The sequence below is a fragment of the Schistocerca americana genome, chromosome 8 (assembly GCF_021461395.2).
Source record: "Schistocerca americana isolate TAMUIC-IGC-003095 chromosome 8, iqSchAmer2.1, whole genome shotgun sequence".
NCBI classification, from domain to species: domain Eukaryota; kingdom Metazoa; phylum Arthropoda; class Insecta; order Orthoptera; family Acrididae; genus Schistocerca; species Schistocerca americana.
The window spans coordinates 441,327,546-441,345,656 of NC_060126.1; positions in this window are offsets into that span (position 1 = coordinate 441,327,546).

Genomic DNA, 18,111 nt, shown 5'->3' on the forward strand with positions numbered 1-18,111 from the left:
GACAGAACTATACATCTTAGTTTTAGTGATGAAATATGCTAGAGATAAGGAATAGTTGTGTAATGAATAATGAAGTGATATTTTTTGCAGATGATAATGAATGCTGATGAAGAGTAATGATGAAGAATATGCTACTATGAATCATGAAGTTTTTCTTTACAGGTGATGATAATAATGAAGTTATGATAATATGGATAATGAAGTTTTTTCTTTACAGATGAGGATGATGTTGAAGTTTATGTATTTATGCTATGTAGTTATTTAAGTATTTGTTGCAGTTTGTTTTGACAGTATGTTTTATATCGTATGGTATGATGACTGAAGGTTTTGGAAAGGGCAGCTATGGAACACATTTTTTATAGACATTTCACTACCTGTTAATTCGAAGTTCACTACTTTTCAGCATAGTATGCGTTTCTTCTTTCAGCTCAATAATCCACTTTGTATTTTTTCCAGGAGAAGCCTTTCATGATAGTTACTAAACTTGTTACTTATTAAGCCTATACTAGTACTTGCATTTTTTTTTACCCACTTGTGTCACAACCTTGCTACAGCTGACTCATGACGAATAACGTTACACGTTTTTCATTTACAGGAACAACCCAGAAGCAATTTTTTTTCTTTTTCTCTGCTTGCTTTCCCTTATAATTACCCAAAGCAATGAATTGCTAACTAACTAACAAAAAAAGTATTACCAGTCCCAAATAATGCTACTAGTTTAAGAGAATTCTGAGTAATACTGATCAGCTCTGAATAGTATGTCACTTTAGAAATGACTTCTTAATGATACAAAAAAAATATATAAAATAATGCTTTGTAACTGGCTAATAACAGCCACTGTTTATTGTAATGAGACTACTTATAATGCCCATGATTATTAATGCTATGACTGTAATCAACTGATTTTTAATAATGACTTCTTAATGATCTGAATAATACTGAATGATGAACAATGTTTTATACTATTCAATACTTGTTGGCCACTGAGTGCCAATAATTAATATAACTAAATGAATTATGACTTTTCATATTTTGGTAACTGGCAACTGAGTGCCATTAATTAATATAACTAAATGAATAATCACTTTTCATATTTTGCTAACTGGCCACTGAGTGCTAATAATTAATGTCACTAAATCAATTACGTTATTAATTACGCCATTAATTAGCTCCTGTTTTCAATGATAACTTTTCATGTTCTATAACTGGCCACGGAGTGCCAATAATTAATGTAACTAAATGAATTATGTTATTAATCAATTATGTTATTAATTATGCCATTAATTAGCTCCTGTTTTCAATGATGACTTTTCATGTTCTGGTAACTGGCCACTGAGTGCCAATAATTAATATAACTAAATGAATTATGTTATTAATTAATTATGTTATTAATTATGCCATTAATTAGCTCCTGTTTTCAATTATGACTTTTCATGTTTTGGTAACTGGCCACTGAGTGCCAATAATTAATGTAACTAAATGAATTATGTTATTAATTAATTATGTTATTAATTATGCCATTAATTAGGTCCTGTTCTCAATGATGACTTTTCATGTTTTGGTAACTGGCCACTGAGTGAGAATAATTAATGTAACTAAATAAATTATGTTATTAATTAACTATGTTATTAATTATGCCATTAATTAGCTCCTGTTGTCAATGATGAGTTTTCATGTTTTGGTAACTGGCCAATGAGTGCCAATAATTTGTATAACTCAATGAATTATGTTAATGCTGTGCCAATAATTGACTCTCCTTTTCAATGATGACTTTTGATGAACATTATTCTGTAATACTAAATACATGGTACAGAAATGTTCAATAACTGGGCTATGAATGCTGCAAACTACTAATGTAATCAAGACTAGTCTGTGACTTAATGTCCTTCACCTTCTGACCTAACTACCTGGAATTACTGTAATATCCATTTGTTCTGTCCATCCTCATGATCATGGAGCACTATATTTGGTTTTTGCACTAATTCTACGTTGGTGTGTCTTGTAAGAGCGTGGTGTTGAGACGACATGCTGTCCACCACCGTGAGCGATGAAGACGTTATTATGGTCCCACTGTTTGGTGTACCTGATGTACTGCCAAATTAATAACAGGGAATATTACTACGACATTTCAGTGTCTTGGATACGCTGATAAATACTTCTGGGATAAGAACTGCAAATTGTCTCACTTGGTGTTGTACTTCTGTGGAAAGATATGGACTTTCAGTGCAGCTGCGTGCAACCTAAGTGCTACAACCATGATGCAATACTTCCTATTCCTTCCCTAATTCTTGTAAAATGAAAAAGTCATATACAGTGCGTGTGCACTTCCTTTCTTTTGTTAATAAGATCAGTTATCCTGAAATTACTAAAGACTTCTATAGTGCATGTGCACTTTATTACACTCCTTGATTTGTTTGTTTGTTGAAGAATAATACTAGAGAGTACTACAGTCCATGTGCCCTTTCCTCATTTGTCAATATAATTTGTGCTCATTAGGTTTATTTGTCGTAAAAATATTACAGAGTTTTTCAGTGCATGTGCACTTTATGCCATTTGTACTCATTATGTACATATCTTGTGGTTTTCTGATATGTTCTGTACTACAGTGCCTGTGCACTTTTCTCATTTTTCAATATGATTTGTACCCATTCTGTATGCCTTTTATGATATGTTCAATACTTCAGTGCGTATGCAGTTATGTCATTTGTTACTCATTGTATTTACATTTCGTCATTTGCTGATATGTTCTGAACTGCAGTGCATGTGCACTCATGTCACTTGTCAACATGATTTTTTGCCATTCTGTTCTGAAAATGCTGAAGAGTTTTTCAGTGTGTGTGCACTTTATTATCCATCAAATACTTTGTATATACATTTTCTGATTTGCTAATATGTTTTGTACTCACATTTTGTCGTTGTTTTGTACTTGGTGCATGTGCACCACATTTAATTCATGTACTACATCTGAATATTCTGTAAATTGTAAAAGTTGATTAATTAAAGAAAAAATTTTGCCACTCTTGGTAAGTCCAAATGACTCACCATCGCTGCCAAATTTTTGCCCCCCCCCTACCCCCCCAGTGGAGGGTTATGAAACACGTATGTTGTGTGGCGGCGATGGCGAGGCATGATAAAATCTTTGACCAGAGAGATCCTAGTCTGCGCTTGACCGCGCGAGAGTGCAGTTCTGTTGCAGTCGAGTTACGAGACAGTTCAGTTGCGGGTTAGCAGTTGTGTGTGAGCAGTCGGCGGGCGTAGTGTAAGTAGGCTGTTTATGTTTTCTGTATGTAAGTAGGCTGTTTATGTTTTCTTATTGGCAACGTTACTTAGCGCTCAATATGAAAATCACTGGCTGTGCTGTGTGCAGTCTGTGGCTAGTTTGCATTGTTGTCTGCCATTGTAGTGTTGGGCAGCGGCAGCTGGATGTGAACAGCGCGTAGCGTTGCGCAGTTGGAGGTGAGCCGCCAGCAGTGGTGGATGTGGGGAGAGAGATGGCGGAGTTTTGTAATTTTTCATGAACTGATATATTTATATATGATGATATCAAGGTAAATACATTGTTTGTTCTCTATTAATATCTTTCATTTGCTAACTATCCCTATCAGTAGTTAGTGCCTTCAGTAGTTTGAATCTTTTATTTAGCTGGCAGTAGTGGCGCTCGCTGTATTGCAGTAGCTTGAACAGCGAAGATTTTTGTGAGGTATGTGATTTGTGAAAGGTATAGTTTAATGTTTGTCAGGGCCATTCTTTAGTAGGAAATTTTGAAAGTCAGATTGCGATGCGCTAAAAATATTGTGTGTCAGGTTAAGCACAGTCCTATGTAATTGTTAAAAAGGGGACGTTTCATATGTCGACCCTTAGCCTAGGATACCTCACTGGAATCTTCTGATTTTTTTCTTGTAGTTTGTGTAATTAGTGTAGCTATTGTTTATTGCTAGCGCGTAATTGTAGAGAAAATCTCCTTTGTAGTTGCAGTCTTTCATTGTTGTACAGTAAAACAGTTTTGGCATGCATGTAGATTTGCACCAAGTATTTCGCAGCTGCAATTAACTAGATATTATTTTCAGTGCTATTTTAATGTGTTCTCTTATTTTTGATCTTCAAATTGTGCTTTTCTTTGTTATCGTGTGAAATACTGTGACAATAATGGCGTGTGAAAAACGTAACACTAGGCTCCAAACTAAACTGAGAAATAATAGTGATGACGAGCGTAGCTTATCAGCGCCGCCGAGTAATGAATTTACTAATGTTCAAAGTAGTAATTTGGTAACTGTGCACAGGGAAATGGAGCGGGCGTCAAACAATGGCGTGGACAGTGAAACAATTAGTGAAGAGGGAAGCATTATCGATCGATCGGTCGGCAATAGCTCGCCTCAGGAAGCCGAAATGACACGACACGATCTCGCAAATACTGTAGATTCAGGTTTTGGATCCTCACCGTTTTCTCAAATAAGTCAAGACACATTTTCTGCTTGTCAAAATGTGAATGTTTCCGGTGTAAATTCACTGCCGAAAAGCACTGAGGAACATGTTTCAGACACCAATGCATTGTTATTACAATTAATACAACAAATGGGACAAACACAGCAAAAGCTTCAAAAGTTAGACACAATGGAACAAAATCAGAGACAAACACAGCAAAAGTTAGACACAGTGGAACAAAATCTTCAAAAGTTAGACACAATGGAACAACACCAGAGACAAACACAGCAACAGTTAGACGCAATGGAACAAAATCTTCACACCACGCTTGAGCAAACACGTGAAGATTTAACTACTGAGTTACATAACATTGAATCGAAATGTCAAAAAGTCTGTAATGACGTAAAAACACAAATTTGTGAGCATTTTCAACCTACTTTTTCGCGGCATGAAAATGCATTACAGAATCACGAAGCAGCCATAAAAGAACTGCAAGCCATTGTTCATGAAAATCATGAGACCTTGTGGGCTAAAATTGACTCAGTTGCATCTACCGATTCGGTTACGCAACTTGCAATAACTCAGGAAAACTTAAAGGACACAGTAGATACGATTTCAACACAAATGGACACTCTGAAACTTGGTTCAGAAAAACACACTGAGGAAATGTGTTCACTATCGGAGAAAGTAGCCGAACTTTCGGATCAGGTCACTAACTTATCTACAAAGGTAGATGATGATCTGAATGACACAAGACCTGTAGCCTTCACTGACACTGAAGAGTGCGAACAAATTAGGAAATTCAAACAAAATCAGAATCAGATTAATACGCAACACCAAAGAGAAATCCGGGAAGTACAAGATCAGCTGACACAGTTAATACAAGAATTACGTATTTCAGAGGATACTCGCGCCCCAATACGGGAAGAGGGACTTAGAAATACGGAACAACCACAAAATAATAACACAGGACACTTCGGAAGTTATGAAAGAAATTGGCAAGGTGCACCGAATTTTGAAATGGAACCGCCGAAACGACATAACAATGACCGATATGCGACTCGCCGACATGATGACTTTGACTATAAGCTGTTCATTACTACACGTAAATTCAAAACATTTAAGAATTCTGGCAACGACATTCATCCACAAGCATGGCTCCATCAATTCTCTCATTGTTTTCCTCCCAACTGGTCGTTGGAACACAGATTGGAATTTATGTGTGGCTACTTGGAGAATGAACCAGCTGTAAGAATGCGATCGGTAATTCACGATTGCCACAGTGAAGAAGAGTTTTACCATGCCTTCCTCTCAGCATATTGGTCTCAAGCTACACAAGATCGTGTAAAACATAGCATCATGATGATGAAACACTTTGAACAATCTGAATTTTCCAGTCTTGTCAAATATTTTGAAGACATGTTGCATAAGAATCAATATCTTTCAAACCCATACAGCCCCTCAGAACTCATCCGCATTTGCTTACTCAAATTGCCTGAACATTTACGACATATTGTTTTAGCAGGACGTTGCAAAGACGACATTGAAGCATTTCAGGGACTGTTACAAGAACTGGAAATTGACACAGACAGTCGCGGGATGCGAAAACAGGAAAACAATCACTACAGGTCACATCCGTCACAATTCCGTGACGACAGAAACAATAACTGGCCACGACAAGCCTATTCTTACAACGCAAATCGTGACCAAAACAGACACCACCCATATGACAACCATTGGCAGAGTAATAGTTACAGAGAAAGATCGCATTTCCGTAGTAATGAATATGACAGAGATAACTATAGAAACAGACAATATGGTAATCAGAACTATTATTATCAAGGCAGACAGAATAATTTCAGACACAACAGTTCAGCGCGCAGTTACGATTCAGGGAGAAATTCTCCACCACGTGACCGACACGAAAGAAACTGTGTAAACTACCGACAAAACGACAGACCTGAATTCCATCAGAACTGGCGAGCTTTAAACAGAGCTGGGCCCTCTCGGCAAGGCGAATTTGTGGAAGTTAGGCCTCCTAATCCCAGTAACGACGCGCGGCAACAAAGAGACAGACAATGACTCGCACCGCAGGCATACACGTGCGCCGGCTGGCTCCCAGAAAAATAACATTATATCTGGTACTGCTAATGAGATTTTAATGCAACATTTTGGTTTACTTGAAAATATATTCTGGATTTAAAGTACTTTCTGTGAGATACCAGACGCCACAGTGGTTAGTTTATGTGACAGCTACACGGTTTTATCACGACGCTACTAATAAGTGACAATTTATATTATTGCTTTTGCGCTGTTTCTGTTTTATATCTGCACAGATCCTGGAAAGTAAAACATGTTTTAGTAGTAACTTTTGTGGTATAGCAACAATGAGACAGCATTTTTCGTGGCACAACAATACGTTACTGTACAGTACTTTCTTCATCACGCCAATAAGCATAATAACTACGATATCTATACGCAAAGCATTTCACTTTTGTTTATCATGAGGTAAGTACATTGACTTCTGCAGAACTTAGCTTTCGGAGAACGATAACTACGACACTTCCACAGAGATTATGTTACAAGACGCACAGTTTAGCGCTACAGTACACGTATTTGAGTGATTAATTTTGTACTTAAAACATTTATTTTTAAAGATTTTTTGAATTACAAAGAAAGTTTTCCGTGATACATTTCATTCCATTGCTGTAATCTGTAACACCTGAGGGTATAATTACATTAATCCTCAGGGGGGTACACGCCTACTTTGTGTACCATGTGTTTGGCAAGCACAAGGAGCCCTAGCTAATATGGTATTTGCTTATACAACTTTACACATCGGTACCATATTTCTCTAACACACAAATTACACAGCTATCTGGTCATTTAACTGAGAGAGACAAACATTTATTTTACTACATCAGTGACACATGTTTACGCAATTACACAGTTGGATAACTTCACACTTATGAAACTGTATTTTGTCTGTACTTTGTAAACTGTTCATATTTTTTCGGAACCATTGTGATACTATGAGAGATTTGAATGGTATATTTGGTAAGGGAGCATGATTTTAAAGTACGTTTGAGGTAGATGACACTATTGAAATGAGCAGAGAATTTTTTTTACGTTTTGAAATTATTGGAGGAAGTTACGACGATTTTAAGATTTGACTGAAGTGTTATGATGTTATTATTACGACGACGATGTGTACTATGCTGTTGAGGTATGTTTATGATAAATAAGCTGATGCTATATGAGGAATCTGTTTATGCTATGTAGCTATTATGATGAAATATCGAAGACGTGTTGATGAATATGAATATGTATATGTGTAATAAGGTAAGGAATAAGGAGTAGGGGTTAGGGACTCTGATTTATGAAAAGGTTGTTGGAAACCAAGAATCGTACTTTAAGAGTTATGACATGTGTGAATCATGTGTGAATGTATCACAATGCCACTGAACATTTTTTGGACACAGTTATATCAATAGCATTTTGTTTCTACAGATTTGCAACGCTAATTCTTGACCTGTGAAATATTTTTATATGAGACTACCACGGTAGCAGAATCTCCTGTCGTAAATATTTCCGTACGAAAGTTAAGTGACCACCTGCACGTAATGCGTCGCGGGCACCCAGCTGTGTCAGACGCTTGGAGAAAAAGCCATTATTGCGAGCCCTTTTCAGCGGCACAGGTAGAAAAAAAAGAAAAAACAAAGACGCCATTAACCTCGCTTCTGCCATTCCTTTGTAGAAAGCATCGCAAAAACGACACGGTCGAACTTGAAAACATATGATTTTTGTAATGCGTTGTGGGCGCACAGCTGTGTCAAACACCTGGAGAACAAGCCATTAGGGTGTGCCTTTCATCGCTAATGCGACACCCTCGTTACTTGAAAACATATGATTACTCGCACTTTGTGCTAATTACTGAAATGCTTATGAATTGATGGGAAATATTCGTACATCTGCACACCTGATTACGACAAGCGTCTTTCTACGAGAGTTGAGAGAATTTCTACTAACTTATGAAATGTCACATGACTATTGAATGATATTTTTATGCTTTGGTTTGCGTAATTGCTTATTTTATTTGATACCTGTTTTTCAGCTGTGTTGCAGCATTGCTTTTATAAAATGAAATGCATTTGCTAATGTGATCACTTTCTGTCAACAGATCTATTAAATAATTATTTTATGATCCACATTCTTTAAAAAAGGAGCACTTGGAAAGGAAAGAACAATAAGAAGGAACTAGTAACTGCATTCATAATTTTCTTTTCAAGTAATTGGTAACTTTTTGGTAGAATAACTTCTTGTGGTGCACCACTTTAATTACATAGATATTAAGATGTGAATATACATTTCCCTTATCTGCATTGTTGTTTTTACTGTAATATTTTTTCTGCTTGAGCTATGTCATGTTTAGATGTAAGTTATTGCATTTGCTGTTGCTGTTTGCCAGGCATAGTGCTACTAAATTTCACATTACATTACTCTGCTAAGCCAATTTTACTACTCATTGATTTTTCATGTTGCTGCACATTGGCTCATATTAGTTGTAATTTTGCATTTTATCTGTAAATTAGATTTACTGCTGCTTGCTTTGCACTCTGCATTTTTTTGGTCATTGCTGTTTGTGTTACATGTTTTGTGCTGCTGCATTGCCTCGTCCCTTAGTTTAGCATCTGAGCTCAGTAGATTTAAGTTAGCTTAAGAGGGGGTAGCCTCTAAGAGAATGAGTTGCGATGAATTGGAAGAAATGCATTGAGAAAACAGGTTTAGGTAGGATTTTCTTGGAAATAAATGATGAGGTAAGATAATGGAAAATAAAAATGAGGTAAGAAACGTGTGAACATATAAACACAGAAAGCATGCTTAGTTAGAATTTTTTTTGGTGGAAACAAAGGATGAAATAAGAGGAAAGATATATGAAGTTTTGGGTTGGACTGCAGTACCAAATGTTACACTGAAAACGAACCCTGTCCTTTCCTATTGGTGTTATCCCACTATGAATTTGTGTACCCTTGAGTATTTGTTTTCTTCCTGTCTCTGTGTACTGTTTCATAGAATTTTTTTCTCTTCTAATACTAAGCTATATTCACTATGAGGAGGAATATTGTTATCCTCAAATATAAGTTGCATTAATAATATGTTATTTTCTTTGTAAAGTTGTTTACAATTCTGTTCTGTTTCAATGTTCATGTGTGAAATTAATGTTTCGAAAACTATTCTCATTATTTTATGTATGTACTTATGTCACTATTTTTGTAACACTGATGTATATGTTTATTTCTATTCTTTTGTAAAGCCTGTACTACAAATGTTATCTGTATTATTATGTTTTTAATGATGTATTTTGTACCTTTGTAATTGTATTCTTATGTTATAAAATTGTAATTGTCACCAGTTCATGACATTATTAACTTGTTAGTTACATTTCACTGCACACGTTTCTGTTGGTCATAGTATGTGGACAATATATGAGAAGTAGGGACTGTTAGTGTTTGCACGTGTGTTGGTAATTCAGCAAGGGACTGGATAACAGCATTGCTGGTTCTAAGGACAATTAAAAGAAAAACTTTCTGAGTGCACAAGTGGTGGTTTATGGACTTGCTATATTCTCTGCAAGAATCTTCGATGGTGATTGTGCACCTGCACAGTCGCAACGGATGGCTGCTGGCCGTCTCTACCAGGACTACAGTGGGTCTGCACCTCTGGTGGCCCACCAATACCATTATCTCCACAAGGACTACAGTGGGTCTGCATCTATGATGACCTACCAACGCCATTATTTCTACAAGGACTGCAGTGGGTCTGCACCTCTGGTGGCCCACCAATACCACAATCTCTACCAGGACTCCAGTGGGTCTGCTCTGTGATGACCTACCTAACAATATTCTTCAAAACGTCGAATGAACTCTGCTGTGGGTTTGCTCTGTTGTGGCCCATTACCTGTCAGCATGTCAAGAGTCAGCACTGTCTTTCCGTTGGAAGGACAACACTACTTCTTCAAGACTGCATGGAAATCCACTACTTCTGTGTGCATTGTCTTTTACTGCTCAGACTTTGAGAAAAGAAACGGCAGTTTCACTGTGATGAATGATCAAGACTGTCTTTATAGACTGTGAGAAAATTTTAGCTTTTGACCAACATTGTATCAATAAGTGTGTGCATTTTATATCTTTGTTACTGTAATTGTGAAAAATTTTTGTCAAATCTGTATTGGCCAGTGCCCAACACCATTTGTAAAAATTTTTTGTGGGGAGCATGGGGGCTATGTAAGTAGGCTGTTTATGTTTTCTGTATGTAAGTAGGCTGTTTATGTTTTCTTATTGGCAACGTTACTTAGCGCTCAATATGAAAATCACTGGCTGTGCTGTGTGCAGTCTGTGGCTAGTTTGCATTGTTGTCTGCCATTGTAGTGTTGGGCAGCGGCAGCTGGATGTGAACAGCGCGTAGCGTTGCGCAGTTGGAGGTGAGCCGCCAGCAGTGGTGGATGTGGGGAGAGAGATGGCGGAGTTTTGTAATTTTTCATGAACTGATATATTTATATATGATGATATCAAGGTAAATACATTGTTTGTTCTCTATTAATATCTTTCATTTGCTAACTATCCCTATCAGTAGTTAGTGCCTTCAGTAGTTTGAATCTTTTATTTAGCTGGCAGTAGTGGCGCTCGCTGTATTGCAGTAGCTTGAACAGCGAAGATTTTTGTGAGGTATGTGATTTGTGAAAGGTATAGTTTAATGTTTGTCAGGGCCATTCTTTAGTAGGAAATTTTGAAAGTCAGATTGCGATGCGCTAAAAATATTGTGTGTCAGGTTAAGCACAGTCCTATATAATTGTTCAAAGGGGACGTTTCAGTAGACATGGCATTCTGGTCAAGATTCAGGACGAGGTATATTATTTTTAAATAAGGTAATGAAGCAGCATTGCGCTCAGCTAATGATGTAAATTAACTGTAACTAATTTGTCCAAGAATCACCCCAATAATAATTTTGTTTTCAAAGCAATTTTTTAACAAAGAATCCTTTAATGAAAGAAATATTTCCCTTGCTATTCCTTACAGAAAAGTTTCCCTTGAATTCAAAATTTTTGCAATGAATTTCCTCCAAGCAATGGCGAAAAATAAGAGCAGATGCAGTTTTGCTAAGGTAAGAATTACAGTTTAATTAGTGAACAGGGCCTAAGATCGACATTTCGGTCTATTTGTGTTTTCATTGCCACTGAGATTTTTTTATCACTGAATTGACTTTCTTTTTTTGTGAGGAACTTATACTTGGGTCAGATAGCTAGTTTTCATTTAATTGTCACTGTCTTTAAATTTAATTGCTGGGAGCTTACACTTAGCTCCATGCCTATTCTCATTTAAAATATTATTATAAAATATCTCTGGGGAGGTTACAACCTTTACTGTCTTTCAATAAACAAGTTCTAGGATTCGTTCGCTGCACATTTGAAACTGTAAATATCTCAGTTGACCAGTTCGGTAGGTATGATTTCTCATATGCGGTCTTGTGTTTTGAGATACGCACCAAATCACCTACATTAAATTTCTGTTTGCGTGGATCCAGTATCTTAATGTGAAAGTATACCGTATCCATGAGTGTGTTATCAGGAACATCAATTGGCCACATTTTTATTGTGCTATGTTTGGTTCTATTATATTGAGCAATTATTTCTGGGAGGATATCTGTCCATTTGTATGAGCCGCGAAGGTTAAACCGCATCCACATTCGGCCTTTTATTGTTCTGTTCAAGCTCTCTACGATACTTGCATTCAGGTGAGTGAATGTCGAGTAGTGATGTATTCCATACCGCTGCATCACTGTCTTGAAGTACCTATTGTAGAACTCACCACCATGATCGGTTTGGAGATTGTCCTGGCATCGATTGGTTCCTGTCTGTAGCAAGCGTTCAAAAGCATCAGTGACATTTGGACCGGTTTTTGTCTTGACTGGTACTGCCCATGCAAATTTGGAGTATGTATCAATAACAATTAAAATGTATTTGAAGCCATTATTCTCATGTGAATATTGTCGCATATCTACAAGATCAGCTTGCCACAAGTCATCCAACCCTTTAATCATGACATGGCTTTGCGGGTATGTTTTGCATGCTGGTTTGTGTAGTTCTTGAACTACGGTCTCCATACTTATTCGATGATACCTCTCTCTCGAAGCTCAGAGATTATGGAGACAACTTGATTCGAATGAGCTGTATTACCTGCAGCAGCTGATGCCATGAGTAGACGTAGACGATCTATTAGTTCGTTGGGGTCGTCATAATATATATACTGAGGGATTCGATTGTTCACTGCCTATATCAATATGTCAATATCATCTCCACTGCTGGCACCATTGTTGCTGTTTTGGTCTTCAAGTATTGGTTTTATAATGGTTTTATACTTCCTGTCGTTTAGGCTTTTGGTGATCTTGTGTACACCAGTAATGTGTAGTATTTGACAGTACGTGTCCTTATCATTAACTGAATAATTTATAGGTTTTTTGGTTGGTTCATTAAGCCTGGTGTTCGGTCAAACTGTCTATCACCTATTTGTATTTTGTCTTCTGTTACAGTTATGGGATGCGCGCCCAACATGTACGGTCTTCCCGGTCTAACGCCGAATGTTCTATCTATCTGACCTGGTGCGTGACTAATAATGAATTCATCAATGGCAAGACTGTCGTTTTGGCTCGTTTTTGTTTTTGGTGAGAGCTGTCGGAGAGACTCAGTAACGGGCTTAAAGGTCTCTCTTAGTGTTTGCTGACGATCAATATGCCCTAACCTCAGCAGCCGTAATTTCTCTCGGACTGCTTTACCCACTTCAATGACTTTCTGCTTGGTCGTCGACATCTCAGCGTGTACTAATCAGACATCTCTTCGACGTGGGGCGTTATATATGCATTCATTTTCTTCAGCTTCTTAGTATGATCATGATCGCCCTTATCGACAACAATCAGGTCTACATCTATTTTTCCCTGAACACCATCGACCTTTTCAGTTAAGTCGGTTACTTTCTTACTGACTTGATTAACTAGCTCATTTAACGCATTCACCATTCTCAGAAGTGTTTGGTAATAGGTCTCTAGTTCCCTGCGCATACTTGCAACTTTAAGAGCCATAGCCTGAATTTTCGCATCCAAGTGCAAGCGAATGTTCTGTCTGTGTACACCGATTATCTCAGGTTGAGAGGTGGACATACGCGCGAATTTGTCCATGGTATGGCGTAGACTGATGAGCTAACGTCTATTACCTTGTTATGTATGCAAAAGTTCTTGAAAGTTTCGTCTATATCTACCATCATACAGTTTTCTTGTTTTATCAATAACGAGAAACCCATACTGTGAATGGTTCCAACAGTCTGCACATATGTTTAAGAAATCATCGAACGACATATCTGTCCCCACATGTGCTTGGTAAATGTCTTAAATTAAGATTGTCTTGCTCGAAGGCTATAATGAGGTTTGCGTTATCCCTAACAAGTTGTTTGGGGATTCTGGAATATGTTTGACTTAGATAAAATGCGTCAGCACCCATATGGCGACCGAAAGAGAAATATTTTCGAATTTGGTCTTGGTTTTCTACTGCAACATCGTCAAATATGAATACTGTGTTTGGTTTTTCTTCTTCAGGTGGGGGGATATCACAGCTTTCACTGAATGTTGTGTATGTAACGCCATCTACACCTCGAAATATCTCATGCAATAGCTGATACTTGGGTTGAAAGAGTGTTTTTGAGAATAGACAGACATGTTCAAATCGGACACCGTGCACATGAGTTAGCAGAGTCATGAGGACATTAGTCTTGCCGCAGTTGGATGGGCCTACAATAATTGCTCTTATATTATTGGGAAGGAGAACTCCGTTTTTCTTCTTCTTCTTCTTCTGCTCTTCACTTGAATCTTCACATGACCAATCACCGACAACAAAGTCCTTGTGGCGAGGGTGCTTCACCCAGCCAGCCATGATAGTAAATGAGCCATGTACAAACAAATACTTGACATATATAGAAAATATAACTAGGAGGATAATAATAATAGTAATATTTGTGTGTAGCCAGTATAGTTCGATCACTTAACCGATTGAGCTATACTGTCTGCACGAAGAAAACAAGTGTGAAGAGTAAGATGATCATAATTTGAGTAGAATTAAAAAAATTGTTGGAACAATTTGATTATAATGGGAGTGGTGGTATGAAATAAAAGAGAAACAGGAGATAAGATTAAATATAAATTATTTATTTAAAAATCATACATTGGATGTACTATTTCTGGGGTGTCATCATAATCTGTACGTTTCTTCTTAGAACCTGTACAATATATACCAAATAATTCTCTTTGGTTGTCAATAAATTCTGCATGTATCTCACGCAGTCCAATAGGTGACTCTGAGTACTCTGGTTTTGACACACGCATTTCAATTGGAAGTCTGTAGTTTTAATGGCCATATGCGAACGAAGATGCTGCTCAAAATCGTCAATATGTATATTATTAACACGTAGAGAGTTTTTAACATCACTATATGCTGCCTCTATGCTAGGGACCCAACGATTCAGTCTCTTGAGAGCAAACCGTATACAGGAGTCTAGGTCGAATAATTTGATAACTGACGGATGTCTTAGATAGACGCTGTCGACACCTGATTTAACACATAAGGCGCAGTCATCATTTACAGTAGTAATAGAAAGTGTAACATCGGCAAGACGAATGTCTGGTGGAGAATGAGTTGGATCATATTCGGTGGTCATTTGTTGCTTGATGTAGCGCTCTGTATAGCAGATCCCGGCCCAGTCGAACTCGGAAATCGGGACTTTAACACTTTTGGAAATATTTTCAATCTCCATTATAGCTTGGATCCCCCACACATGATGGACGTCTATAGCAATGTTCACACGTTTGGAGCCACTGGGGGTTAAATTATATGTTGTGGTGAATAGCGTAGCCGCACTAGACGTATTCTTTTTAATTACAGTATCTAAACTCGGTGGTTGCACTATCACAGGGGTGTTCGATTGTGAGGACTTATATGTCGGCATCCAGTACTGACCTCCATTTAGTTGATCTTTAACACCACCAGTGGTTGAAGTCGTTGTGTGGTGAGCAGATCGAGCGTCTTCATCACACAAGTTGCTGAGTGGGACGGAGAGCAGCAACTCCTTGTCCTGCTCCAACATGTGAGCTAGGTGGGCTACAGGATCCCACGTGGTTGCTACTGGATCAGATGAGCCGGCTGTCGCTGGTGTAGGTCCGGATGAGATGGTTAACAAAGCTAATGATGATGCAGGTTCGGACGCGTCTGCGGAGCTAAGCATGGTGGCGCTTGACTCTGTTGAAAAAAGATGAATGATTAGATATTAGCGAATAAGTGAAAACATTGAATAATAATAAGGATAATGAACGAGACAGAATAATGTGAAATATGATACTAACTTTTCCGTTTGATCCTGTTCTGAGTGACTGCCCTGTAGGTCGACTGGCGCTTCATGATTGTTCTTCTTAGTCTCCCGCTGACTGAGTGACCAAGACTGAGGTCCCAGAACTTAACCTATATATATCTCCTACAATGAGGTCATAGGATAGTGGAATCCATTTGGTAGAAGTCTAACATGTGACTCGATTAAGGGATCGTATTGGTTGCAGCCATTTCCACCACCCCACAACGCCATCAGCTGACGTGATGACAGATCACTCTGGTGGCGGCAATAGGGACTAGACACTCACTACATGGTGGATACACTGGGTGCGACCTTGTTGTTGTCGAATAATGCTGCTTTGGAATGGTGGCGGTGTTATGAAAACATTTCATGCCTAGCACGTATATGTAGGCGGGGGGGTGTGTCTCTGATGCCATGGCCGCCATCACGGATAACGGTACTTTGGAATGGTACCGGCAATGGAATGGGACTGGCCTTGTTCCAATACTCTCGTATTGTTCGTGGAAAGATGGGTTGTCGGCATGCTTCTGTGTGGGCTCTAATCTCTCTGATTTGATCCTCATGGCCTCTTCGCGAGATATATGTAGGAGGGAGTAATATACTGCTTGACTCTTCCGTGAAGGTATGTTCTCGAAACTTTAACAAAAGCCCGTACCGAGCTACTGAGCGTCTCTCCTGCAGAGTCGTCCACTGGAGTTTATCTATCATCTCCGTAACGCTTTCGCGATTACTAAATGATCCAGTAACGAAGCGCGCAGCTCTCCATTGGATTTTGTCTAGCTCTTCTATCAACCCTATCTGGTATGGATCCCACACTCCTGAGCAGCATTGAAGCAGTGGGCGAACAAGCATACTGTAACCTACTTCCTTTGTTATCGGATTGCATCTCCTTAGGATTCTTCCAATGAATCTCAGTATGGCATCTGCTTTACCGACGATCAACTTTATATGATCATTCCATTTTAAATCACTCCTAATGCGTACTCCCAGATAATTTATGGAATTAACTGCTTCCAGTTGCTGACCTGCTATTTTGTAGACAAATGATAAGGAATCTATCTTTCTATGTATTCGCAGCACACTACACTTTGAAACACGAATGTTGTGTGGCGGCGATGGCGAGGCATTGCAGAGTCTCTGACCAGAGAGCTATTTGTCGTTCCTAGTCTGCGCTTGACCGCGCGAGTGTTCAGTTGCGAGTTAGAGTTCGAGAGTAGTAGCGCATGCGAGATGACATAGTCTGTGGTAGTAGCGCGTGAGAGATAGTCACAGTTGTGTGTGAGGAGTCGGCGGGCGTCGACATGGCACTCTGGTCAAGATTCAGGACGAGGTATATTTTTAAATAAGGTAATGAAGCATTATTGCGCACATTTGATAATGTAATGTAAATTAACTGTAACTAATTTGTTCAAGAATCGCCCCAATAATGATTTGTTTTTAAACCAACCATTTTTAACAAAGAATCCTTTTTTGAAAGAATATTTGCCTTAAATTTCCATAAAGAAAAGTTCCCTTTAACTTATAAAAAAAAATGTTTTGCGATGCATTTCCTCCAAGCTATGGCGAAAAATAAGAGCAGATGCAGTTCTACTGAGGTAAGAATTTGAGTTTAATCAGGGTCTAAGATCGACATTTCGGTCTATTTGCGTTTTCATTGTCACTGAGATTTCATTTTTTTATTGAATTGACTTACATTTTTGTGGGCAGCTTATACCTGGGTCAGATTGCTAATTTTTATTTAATTGCCACTGTCAATAAATCATTTTATTTTGCTGGGAGGTTACACTAGGTTGTATTGTCGTTAACATTTAAATTTTTGACTTTTTCAAATATTTGCGGGGAGGCTACACTTAGCTCTATGACTATTCACATTTAAAATATTATTATAAATTTCTCTGGGGAGGTTACACTTGGCGACATCCAGTCCAGGATCGTATTTCGTTGAGAATCTTCTGAAACGTAGCCAGATATCTGCTCTTATTTGTTTAAATATAATTAGCATTTGGCGCAACGCTTTTACTAATTTGTGAATTTCTTTCCTCAGATCATCGGCAATTCTTTGCTCTGTTGTATTTGTGTTTGTTGCTATTTGCATTTGTGCTTATTTCTTTTGTGAATAATTGTGACTACTGTAAAAATGCCGCGAAAGACTGTGAATAGTGTATCGCGAGGTATAATGAACGAAATTACCGACTTAAACAATTTCACCAATGGTACTAGTGACACGCAGTGTAATGATGACAAT